Source organism: Chamaea fasciata, unplaced genomic scaffold (genome assembly GCF_029207755.1).
Source record: "Chamaea fasciata isolate MVZ Bird 193981 ecotype frontalis unplaced genomic scaffold, bChaFas1.0.hap1 SCAF_19, whole genome shotgun sequence".
Taxonomy (NCBI): domain Eukaryota; kingdom Metazoa; phylum Chordata; class Aves; order Passeriformes; family Sylviidae; genus Chamaea; species Chamaea fasciata.
The window spans coordinates 6,250,993-6,260,399 of record NW_027094104.1 but is presented as its reverse complement, the minus strand read 5'-3'; positions in this window follow the sequence as shown (position 1 = coordinate 6,260,399).

Genomic DNA, 9,407 nt, shown 5'->3' with positions numbered 1-9,407 from the left:
AGGAAACAAAGAAATCGTGCCACTTATATCAGTTCCAGATATAAATACGTCTGCTAGAAATAAGCAGGAGCAAGGCAAAAGGAGACAGCCACGCTCTGCAATGTCAGTCCAAAGTGACTGTCTGATGGATGATGATATGGCTGGCTGGGAAAAAAAGTCAGTCTAAAAGTCTTGCTGCCAGCCATCTGACAAATCTTCCAAAGGATATTGCTGTACAATGGCACTGAATTGGTACCTGCTTTGCATCTCCTCTATCGAGACAGGCTGTTTACTCCTTTAATGAAGTGAGGATTTTGAAATTTCTACTTATGACTCTCACCCTAGGGACTCATTGTAGCCCTCCCCACAGCCAGTTGGTTCCCTGTTCCCTCCCCCCACCAGTCTGCCATGGGTGTGGAATCTTATCGCAGGATCCTTTAGGATGGAAAAATCGAGTCCAGCTTTAACCCAGCACTGCCAAGCCCACCACTAAACCATGTCCCCAGCTGCCACACCTGCAAGTCTTTTAGATACCTCCAGGGATGGTGACTCCACCACTGCACAGGGAAGCCTGTTCCAATTCTTGGCAGCCCTTTAGGTGAAGAAATTTCTCATAATATCATCACGGGATCATGGAACAGTTGGGGTTGGAAGGGACCTCTGGAGATGTCTGGCTTACCCAGGTTGCACAAAATAAAGATGCTTTTTAGAAAGATCTTCCCATAGTAAAGATGCTCTTGGACATTTAGGGCACCACTACGACACAGAGCACACCTGACTCCATCCAGGCTATTCCAGATTCTACCTGTTCACAACTCAGGGTTCTGTTCCCTTGTCCTGCAGGGGAGGCAGAAGTTCACAGCTCCGGCATTTGTTGCACATCCATCCTCTTGATCCAGAAGTATCATAATTTCATGCTTGGAGCTGAAGGGCCACATTTCATACTTCTGAACAGTAGGCTTATTTTCATGACTGAGTCATTTGGACTCTGTAATGCAGAAGGCAACAGTAAATATCACCACTGGCCATTTCCTAATGAACATAAAGCGGTAACAATTTAATGTCATTTCAAAAAAACCAAAAAACTTTCCATGAAAACAAAAAATCTCTAAAGAACAGCTTGTCTGGATGAATATTAATGATTTTTTTCCCCGTTTCTTCAGCTCCTTCTATGTGGTCCATAATCACCTGTAACTGAGTTCACAACCTTCCTGAGTTGTGTTGAAGCACAATGGCTTGAGACCATGGAACTGGGAATGCCAGCACATGGATAACTGACTGAGGAGCAGTTGGGTATCTGGTGGATACCCAATTGGACACTTCTGGGTTTTAACATGGGCCCAGTGAAAGTTATTTTCAGCCTAAATGATCTTTGATACTGAAACTAGAATTAACCTGGATGGTGAGTGGAGGAGATCATCTGCTCTGAGAAATTAACCAAGGGAAAAGGGGGTGGGAGAAGAGTGGGAAGATAACAAAGGGGAAGGACTCTTTAGGGACAGGAATTAATTTGGAAACATGAAGTGATGGAAAAAGGAACACATGAAAAACTGATGTTGCATCTCCCCATCACTCCCTCTCAGGTCCCTGTCCCCGCTCAGTTGTCAGCCACATTTGTCATTTGTAATTCTCAGCCTTCTTAAATAGATGGGGCTAAGAAGCAAAAGCTGTCTCAAAGCAGCTCCTCTCACCTTTGCCACCGCCAATTTTAGTAATTTTTAGTCAATTTAGTTTGGTTGTTAATAAGGACTTGATTCTAATTTCACCATGTACAGCAGTAACTTGTTAACAAGCTGCTCCAGGAAATCTTTATAGGACAGTGGAAACCAGGGAGAGGAAATAATTACAGTGTTTCCACCTATGGTAGTCTGCTTCAGGGCAGGTATAAATAGATCCATAAGTGTTTGTTCACTTAAAAGTTCAGCCCAACTGCTTTCTCAATTGCCAGCAGCAGAATTAATGGATGGGGTTTTTTTTTCTTAAAAAATTAGGGCAAAAGTCATCTACTAAATATCACCCTTCCTTCCCTCGAGACTGCAAGTAGTATTTAAAAAGTTACAGAATTTTTACCAAAACCAGATGTTGGGTGTGTAAAAGTACAGGCAGTTTTTCAAAGGCATTCTATTTGTTTGGAAAGGGAAGGACAATTAGATGAGAAAACTCAATTCAGCTTCAGAACAGAGGAACTTAATGGAGAAAAAAAGGAAGGACTTTACATTTCATTCACTTGAGGCATCCAAAAAAGCTCTGGTCTGGTGCATGCAAAGAGTAACTCCCTTTGGAGCAGCACTACAAGCTTTGAGAAAGCAGTAGCTGAAGTGTCTTAAAGCACCCTGTTTCTTGTCCTCTGCTCTCTGAAGAGCAGAGAGAGCACGACACAATGCCCAGATGGGGTGGAACAGGGGTCCCAGCAGGTTATGGGGACATTGATCTGTGAGCTGGGCAGTGGGACACTTGCATACAGTTTGAGCATCCCAGAAATAACCTACCTGACTCAAAGAAGGCTTGGAAACATCTCCTCAGGGTCCAGCACACCTTGGTGCGGGAGGAAGAAGAGCCCAGTGGGGGTGGTCTGGACCTCTCTCTGGGACCAGCACCTCCCACAGCTCCACCTACTCGTGGCTGGAGCCCAAAGCCCTGCCAACATCCATTTTTCCCTACACAAAATCATTTAAATCAACTTCCCCAGTGTGGGCTCAAAGAAATGCAATAAACATCGTTTGTGTGGCTCCTTGGGAGCTCAGCTAATGGGTTGGCTGGAAGGACTTTCTAGGCAAATGTGCTGCCTCTGGCCTCCCAAACTGAAACCTCACCTTGCACTCCATAACAGCCTATCAGTGCCATACCGTGCTTCTGCCTATTGTTCAAGCTGCAGGCACCAAATTTAACCAAACAATAGCTAAGAAACAAAAGACATTTTAAGTGACTTATGGTGTCTGCTGAGCACCAGCTGCCCTTTTTGTGTTCTATTGTATCTTTGGTCCTGATGCTCCATGCTCAGGTCTCCTGGGTCCCATTCAGCTGCAGAAGCCCAAAGTTACAGTGAGAGGAACAATCTAATCTGGTAGGGAAATAAAACAGTTGATCACTCATAAAAGCAAAAGGGACAGATATTTGAAAAGGAAAATAGCATAACAGATTAAAATGTAATTGTGAGTCCTACCACAGGAGTGCCTGGAGAAGTAATGAGTTCTGCCACGTTCTTCCACTCGAGCCCCCAGCCAGCTTCAGTGGAGCCAAGACTCAAACCTGCAGTTCCAGGTAGCCTTAGTAAAGCTTGGATCTGAATTAAACCACTCTTCTTCAACCATGAGAATGTGGTAGCATGTGGCAGCCTCGGCTGCTTCAGGCTGCCCTGGAGCATCTGAAGGAACATGTTCATGAGTGACAGCTCGAGGCAGGGGGACAGAGCTGTGTGCAGTCACAGGAGCTGGGGATCTGCTGGAGTCTGAGATAGCCCGAGGGAGAAGGAGCTGTTTGTAGGTTTGCCATGGGGAGCTGACTCCAAAATCAACTCTTCTGAAGGTGGCAGCAACAGCAGACAGCCCTGGGCAGCACAGGGATGCATGTATGGCTCTAGGAGAGGAGGATGGGAGGCTGAGTCCACTCACCTGAACACCCACCTTCCCCTGGAGGAGCAGCTAGTGGAGTCAGTGGCCGCTCTTCAGGGGAGGAAGGACCACAGGCTGGCTCAGACACCCCTGTGATGGGGAGGGGTGGGGTATCATCCCTGGGACTGATGGAGCCCTCTCATAGCCCAGCTGTAGCACTTGGGAATGTCACCTCTGTGGGTCCCTTCTCTCTCCCCAGGACAGCGTAACGAGGCCGGTGGGAATCTGAAGAAGAGAGATTTCCTTTACTCAAGGATTCCTATCCAAAGCTACTGCTATTGACAGATTTTTTTCTATTCCTACACTTGGCAGAAGCTGATAGTATTTATTTAGCTGATCTCAGGCACCCGAGCTGGATCCTGACTCTTGATACGCAGGCAATCATCAGAGTCTGTTGTGTTTGCATAAATCTACTAATCCTGTCTCTGCTTCCTGAATGCATAAAGTGATGGATAGGACCACTCAGCTCTGAGAGTCTTGGGAATGGCGGCAGAGGGTGAGACAATGTTTTTAATATGAAGAACTCCAAGGCAAGCTATTTTGGTACCTCAGAATCATTAACATTTTTGAATGTCTGAGAAGCTGCTAACATTTATAAGACATTACAACCAAGATTCATTCTCCCAAATGGAGAAAGAGCTCCTATTTTTCACATACACTCTAGATATTGATAATTTTCTCATTTTCTGATATGACAGGGCTTGGGGATTTTTTTTCCCCACTGAGACAAGATGACTGACAGATGGAGATAAGAATTTCTCATAAAGAGAAGCAATGCATTTTTACGCAGCTGAGGCTGGAAGAAAGCAATAATTGTCCTAATACATAGGTACAACCCTCCAGAATGGCTGATTGTTTACTTCAAGAGTTAGTCAGGCCAGGCCTGTCTTCCCAAGCCAAGAGGTGAGCTGAGATCAGTGCAAACAAACCCTCACCCCTCTGCCCACCTGCTGTGCTGCTGTTGGGTGGTGTAGGCTGGTCCGGGGTGGTGGTCCCAACCTGGGATACCCCAGCCATGGGGAGTCAGACCAGCAGAGATTCACCAACACCTCTGTCATGGTGAGCCCAAGCCACTGTCACAGAGGTGGCATTTGGCTCAGGCTTAGGTCAGTTTTAGGGTCATTCTCAGCAAACCCTGGGGTGCTTGGAGAGCCCAGGGAACTTGGGGCAGGAGTTAGAGCTGCCACTGCAGAACCCATCTGGAATCTGCCTTAAAAAAAATGACAGCAAAAACCACCAAAACCCCCTCAAAACAACAACAGTTTAAAAAAAGAAAAATCAAAACAAACAAACAAAACCTCCACCAAAACCCCCAAAAGAAAGCCAGAGAAACTGCCTCCAACTCGGGCCAGGACAAAGCCTTGGAGCAGCAGGAGAGCGGCAGTGCCCATTCTCAGCGTCACCACCACTTCTGCCTCCTAGAGCAGCTTAGCAGTTTTGCTTCCTGCAGGGATCCTCTGGAACCATCTGGCTTTTCCCGTGCTAGACTACATCTTGCAGGGTTGTAGCTGTTGTACTGGTACAAACAAACCAAAATTTACTCCTGTTTACCTGCTTTGCTCCCAGCCTCCTCTTCCGGCTGTTCTCCCCTCTCCCTACCTGCATATTCTGTTCTTCTCTGCTGTTCCTAGTAGCTTCTGTCTATGCCAAGTCCCATTCTACTCGCTCCTGTTAAACTTCAGACCTTGGGCAGAGCTTTTCTGCATTGATCTCCCAGCCAGCTTTTGTCTCTTTGACATCTAAGTTCTCTTTGTGCTTTTCTCTCTGGACCTGGGAATTATTCTGCTTCAGTTGATGCATGGATCCAGGCCCTGATATTTTGTTGAACTCTGTGGGATGTCTTCTGCTTGGCAGGTGCAGTGGTGGGTACGACTGCTCCTGGCATCAGCAGCACCCATGGTGTTGCAAAGGCCTTGAGAGGCTGATGTGTATCTCAAGCAGGAGGAAGCTTATCCTGTGCTAGACATTGGCTTGAGAGAGACATTATCCCTGGCAGATACCAGCTCCAGAGAGACATTTTCCATGGCATCCCTGCCCAGGAATAGAACCTGACTTCATCTAATAGAGGAACTGATTGTACAGGGCTGTGCTGCTCACTGGAGGGTGGCACAGCCGGAGCGAATAGCATGGGGTCATCCCTGCATGCTTTGTCCTCCTGATGCCTCAGATTAGTATCTCGACAAAAAAGCTTCGGATCTGAGCAGCCCCTGCCGGCAGCAAGTGCTCCCCCTGGAGCACGGCCGGTCCCGGAATATATGCACCAAGCGGATCTTTTATTTGGAAAACAAATGGTATTGACTATAAACCTCGGCTTAAAGCAAGGCAAGGCCAGCAGGAAAAAATGCCACCGTGGGTGAGTGAAGGTGCTTAGTGAGGACTAGGGCAGCCCTGAATTATAGGGCAGCAGTGAGCAAGTGACTTTGCCTTTTCTTTTTCTCCTACTGATTTATTCTGGAAGCATTTCAGCAGGCACTTTGTCCTGTTATATGGTGATAAAACCCTGGACTCAATAACTGAGATCTGCTGTCTGGCATCAGAGCAAGACAAATAACAAAAAAAAAAAAAAGGAAACAAAATAGAGGTGATTCAGGCTGGTTTTCACTCATAAAAATATCATTATTACTCACCAGCTCTCCTCCAGGGTACTCTGCTGGCCACCACTGAGGCTGCAGTTGTAGGGAGGCTGTATTTTGCTCAGGTCCTCCTAAAAAAGGTTCTCCCTGGGGTTTTGGAGGGTTGCTGGTTGCATATCCACATCAACAGGACCATGAGTATGAACAGCCTTTTTGCAGACCAAAAGCCTTTTAGCAGCTGAGCCCAGTGGAACCACAAGGCTGAAGAAACAACGCACCATGGAGATGCCACAGCCCATGGTGGGGTGGACAATCCTTGAGGCCCAGGTCTTCATCTGGGGGGAAAAACCAGAGGAGGGAGCCTGGAGGGGGTCACCCTGGCCCCGAGGCTGGCTGAGCTCACCCATGGGCTCCTGAGCCGTGGCTCTGTCATGTCCCGCACAGCATCATCAACAGCCCTGATGCATCCAAAACACAGACAAGCGGCCAAGTCCAGCTGGAAGTTGATTCCTGCTATTGAGATTTGTATTCATTAATTTGTAGCCCACTTGCTTTCTTTTGGCACCATTCTCTGCAAGTGAAAAATTTCCCCTGAATCGCTGTGTCTTATTTCCACTTGTCAAGATAAAGGTTAATGAAATACCAGTAAATGCATCACAAATCTAGCTCCATATCTATCCAGGATTTTATATGGCAAGTTATACTGCGCAGTCTGTTCGTGGAAAAGGCGGTGATTAAAAAAACTAAAAACGTCAGAGGTCAAGAAATTCATGGTTAGAGCAGCATAGCCTCTGCCCTTCACTCTTCGGCATCTCACCGGCAGGGCAAGGAATGAAAAACCTCCTGGAACTGGCACAAATAAATGTGGGATGAGGTTTCCTCCAGCACACAAGATTCTGCGGGACCGTGGTATTTAAACAGCATTTTCACTAGCAAACGTTGGCTGCATCTGGGTAATGGTTACTTGGATATTTATACACTACATAAATAATATATAAATACACAAATACCATAGAATCATAAGTATCTTTAGTTGGAAAAGACCATCAAGTCCTATAAATATACGAAGAATTTAGAAGCAACATGATGCTATAATTGACATGTATCTGTCTTCAAAGAGGTTTGCACCAGAGGCACAAGGACAAATTGACATACTTGCTGCAAAGAGGTTTTCATGCCCCAAACGTGAAACCACCAGGACTGGCTGAAGGACACTCTGTGCCCAGGGACTGGGGAGCTGAGTCCAATTTTACAGCTGCAAACAAACTTCAAGATCCGCTGGCACCGCCTCACTCCCCAAGTTAAACACTTGGAAACACAGAAGATGCCCCTGTCCAGCAGCAGTTGGGGCACGTGAGGTTTCAGGAAGGAAGGGAGGAGCTGCTTTGTTTTCTTCCTAGGGAAGTACAGCAATGGGATGAGTGATGGGGACTGCCATTTGGGGTGAGTCAGGAGATTGGCATGGGGTGTTTTGCCTTAATACCAGCTTGAGCACATGCCAGAGAGGATTTCCAAAATTCACAGCCAGTTATTTCTTGTCACAGAGTTAAGAGATCCCGTAGCCTGTTCTTCCACTCTGAGGCATATGATCAAAAGCCTGCAGAAATCATTCTGAGAAGGTTTGTTTGTTCTATAAATACGTATTTAAAATCTTGAATAAAGATGACTAAGTTTGAAGAAGAGAAAACAAAACAAAACAAAAAAACCCCAACCCAAACCAAAAAACTTCTAATAGAGCAAATCCTCTCACAGAGAATCTTATCCCACACTGGAGGTGGATTAAAAAGCATTGTTATGAAATTCCAGTGCAGATTTTATTATGGGCTAAATCAAAATGCTTTGGAGTTTTTGGAAGTTCAGTGTTTCAGCCCATATGCTCCATATAAAAGTAAGATAAATGAAAGGATGTACTTTTCCTTCCTTTTGATATGCAAAGATTCAGATGAAATGCTTATTTTCCAATTTGCTTTTTCAGTAGAAATTCACTAGAGATCCTATCAACATTAAATACTCTGTGAAGCCCGAGGAGCTCCTGAAATGATGGATGACATCAAGAGCCAAAAGAACGTGTACAAAGCGTCTGCAGAAAGAGATCCTTAATGACTCTGTGAAGCCTGTTGATTTGTTGCCAACTGCTTAACTTAAAGCTTGTGTTGTCATATATCTAACTTTAAAGTTTAATGAACCAGTTGGAGACAGGAAATCTCTGTTTAAAAATTCAGTCCCACCCCTTCAGCTGCAGTATGAACAGTAACACACTTCATTGGATACTCTCAGCAAGTCCCTCACTAATACACTAGCACCAGATAAGATCTAATTTTCCTAATATTTGTAGACTAAATGCAATAAGGAGAATATTTGAGATTTTATGTATTCCTGAACAATAGGATTTAAAAAAGCCCGAAAACCAATGAAACAGTGAAAGCTGCTCCCCAGGTTATATGCTAGACCTCTTTCATTTACAAGTGTTTTACTACTAAAATTGAATTTTTTTTTTTATTTGCCCACTAGATGGCTGTAATTGTTATGGCCATGCTTAATTTTTGGTATCAAATTACCATCTTTAAGAAGATCTGTTCTTCCTTTTTGTAATTCTTCAGCACATGCTCTCACTCTCCAAGGCAGTGTTTGCAATGATGGGATCCTCACCTTGGAAATTTCAGCTGTTTATATAAAGTTTAGGTGTTCAAAATGGCCAATGCAATGGGCTTGTATAACATATAAGGCACAGAAATCCACCACCATTTGGAAGGATAAAGTGGGAATTAATTTTTCATTATTGAAAGAAATACTTTGTTTTCTGCTATTACAATGAATTATCAAAGACTCGGAGGTCTTTGGAAAGAGTTTCCAATAGTGTGGCATTTAATGCGAGCAGCTTGTGATTACTGTTGGAACACAAAAACATTGTAAATCTGATGAAGGAGAGTCCAGAAGGGAGGATTGAGCATCTCCTGTGTCCTAGATTCAGCAGAGGAGCTGATGTGAAAAAGAAGCAAGATCTGCTGGAAGGAAAACTCAAATGATGTATCACAGGAAATACAATTTCCCTGCTGTTTGCACGGGCTTTAGTCCAGGAGCAGCAGTGCGTCTGGGTAGTGGATTTGCAAAGTGTTTGCTGGCTGTGGTTCCTCCTGCAGTTTTCCAGAAGATCCACCCAAAGGGAGGAGGCTCAAGTGCAGAGGGACACTTTCCCCATTCAGCCGGCAAACAGGGCACCGATGCTTCCTCTGAACAGAAATGC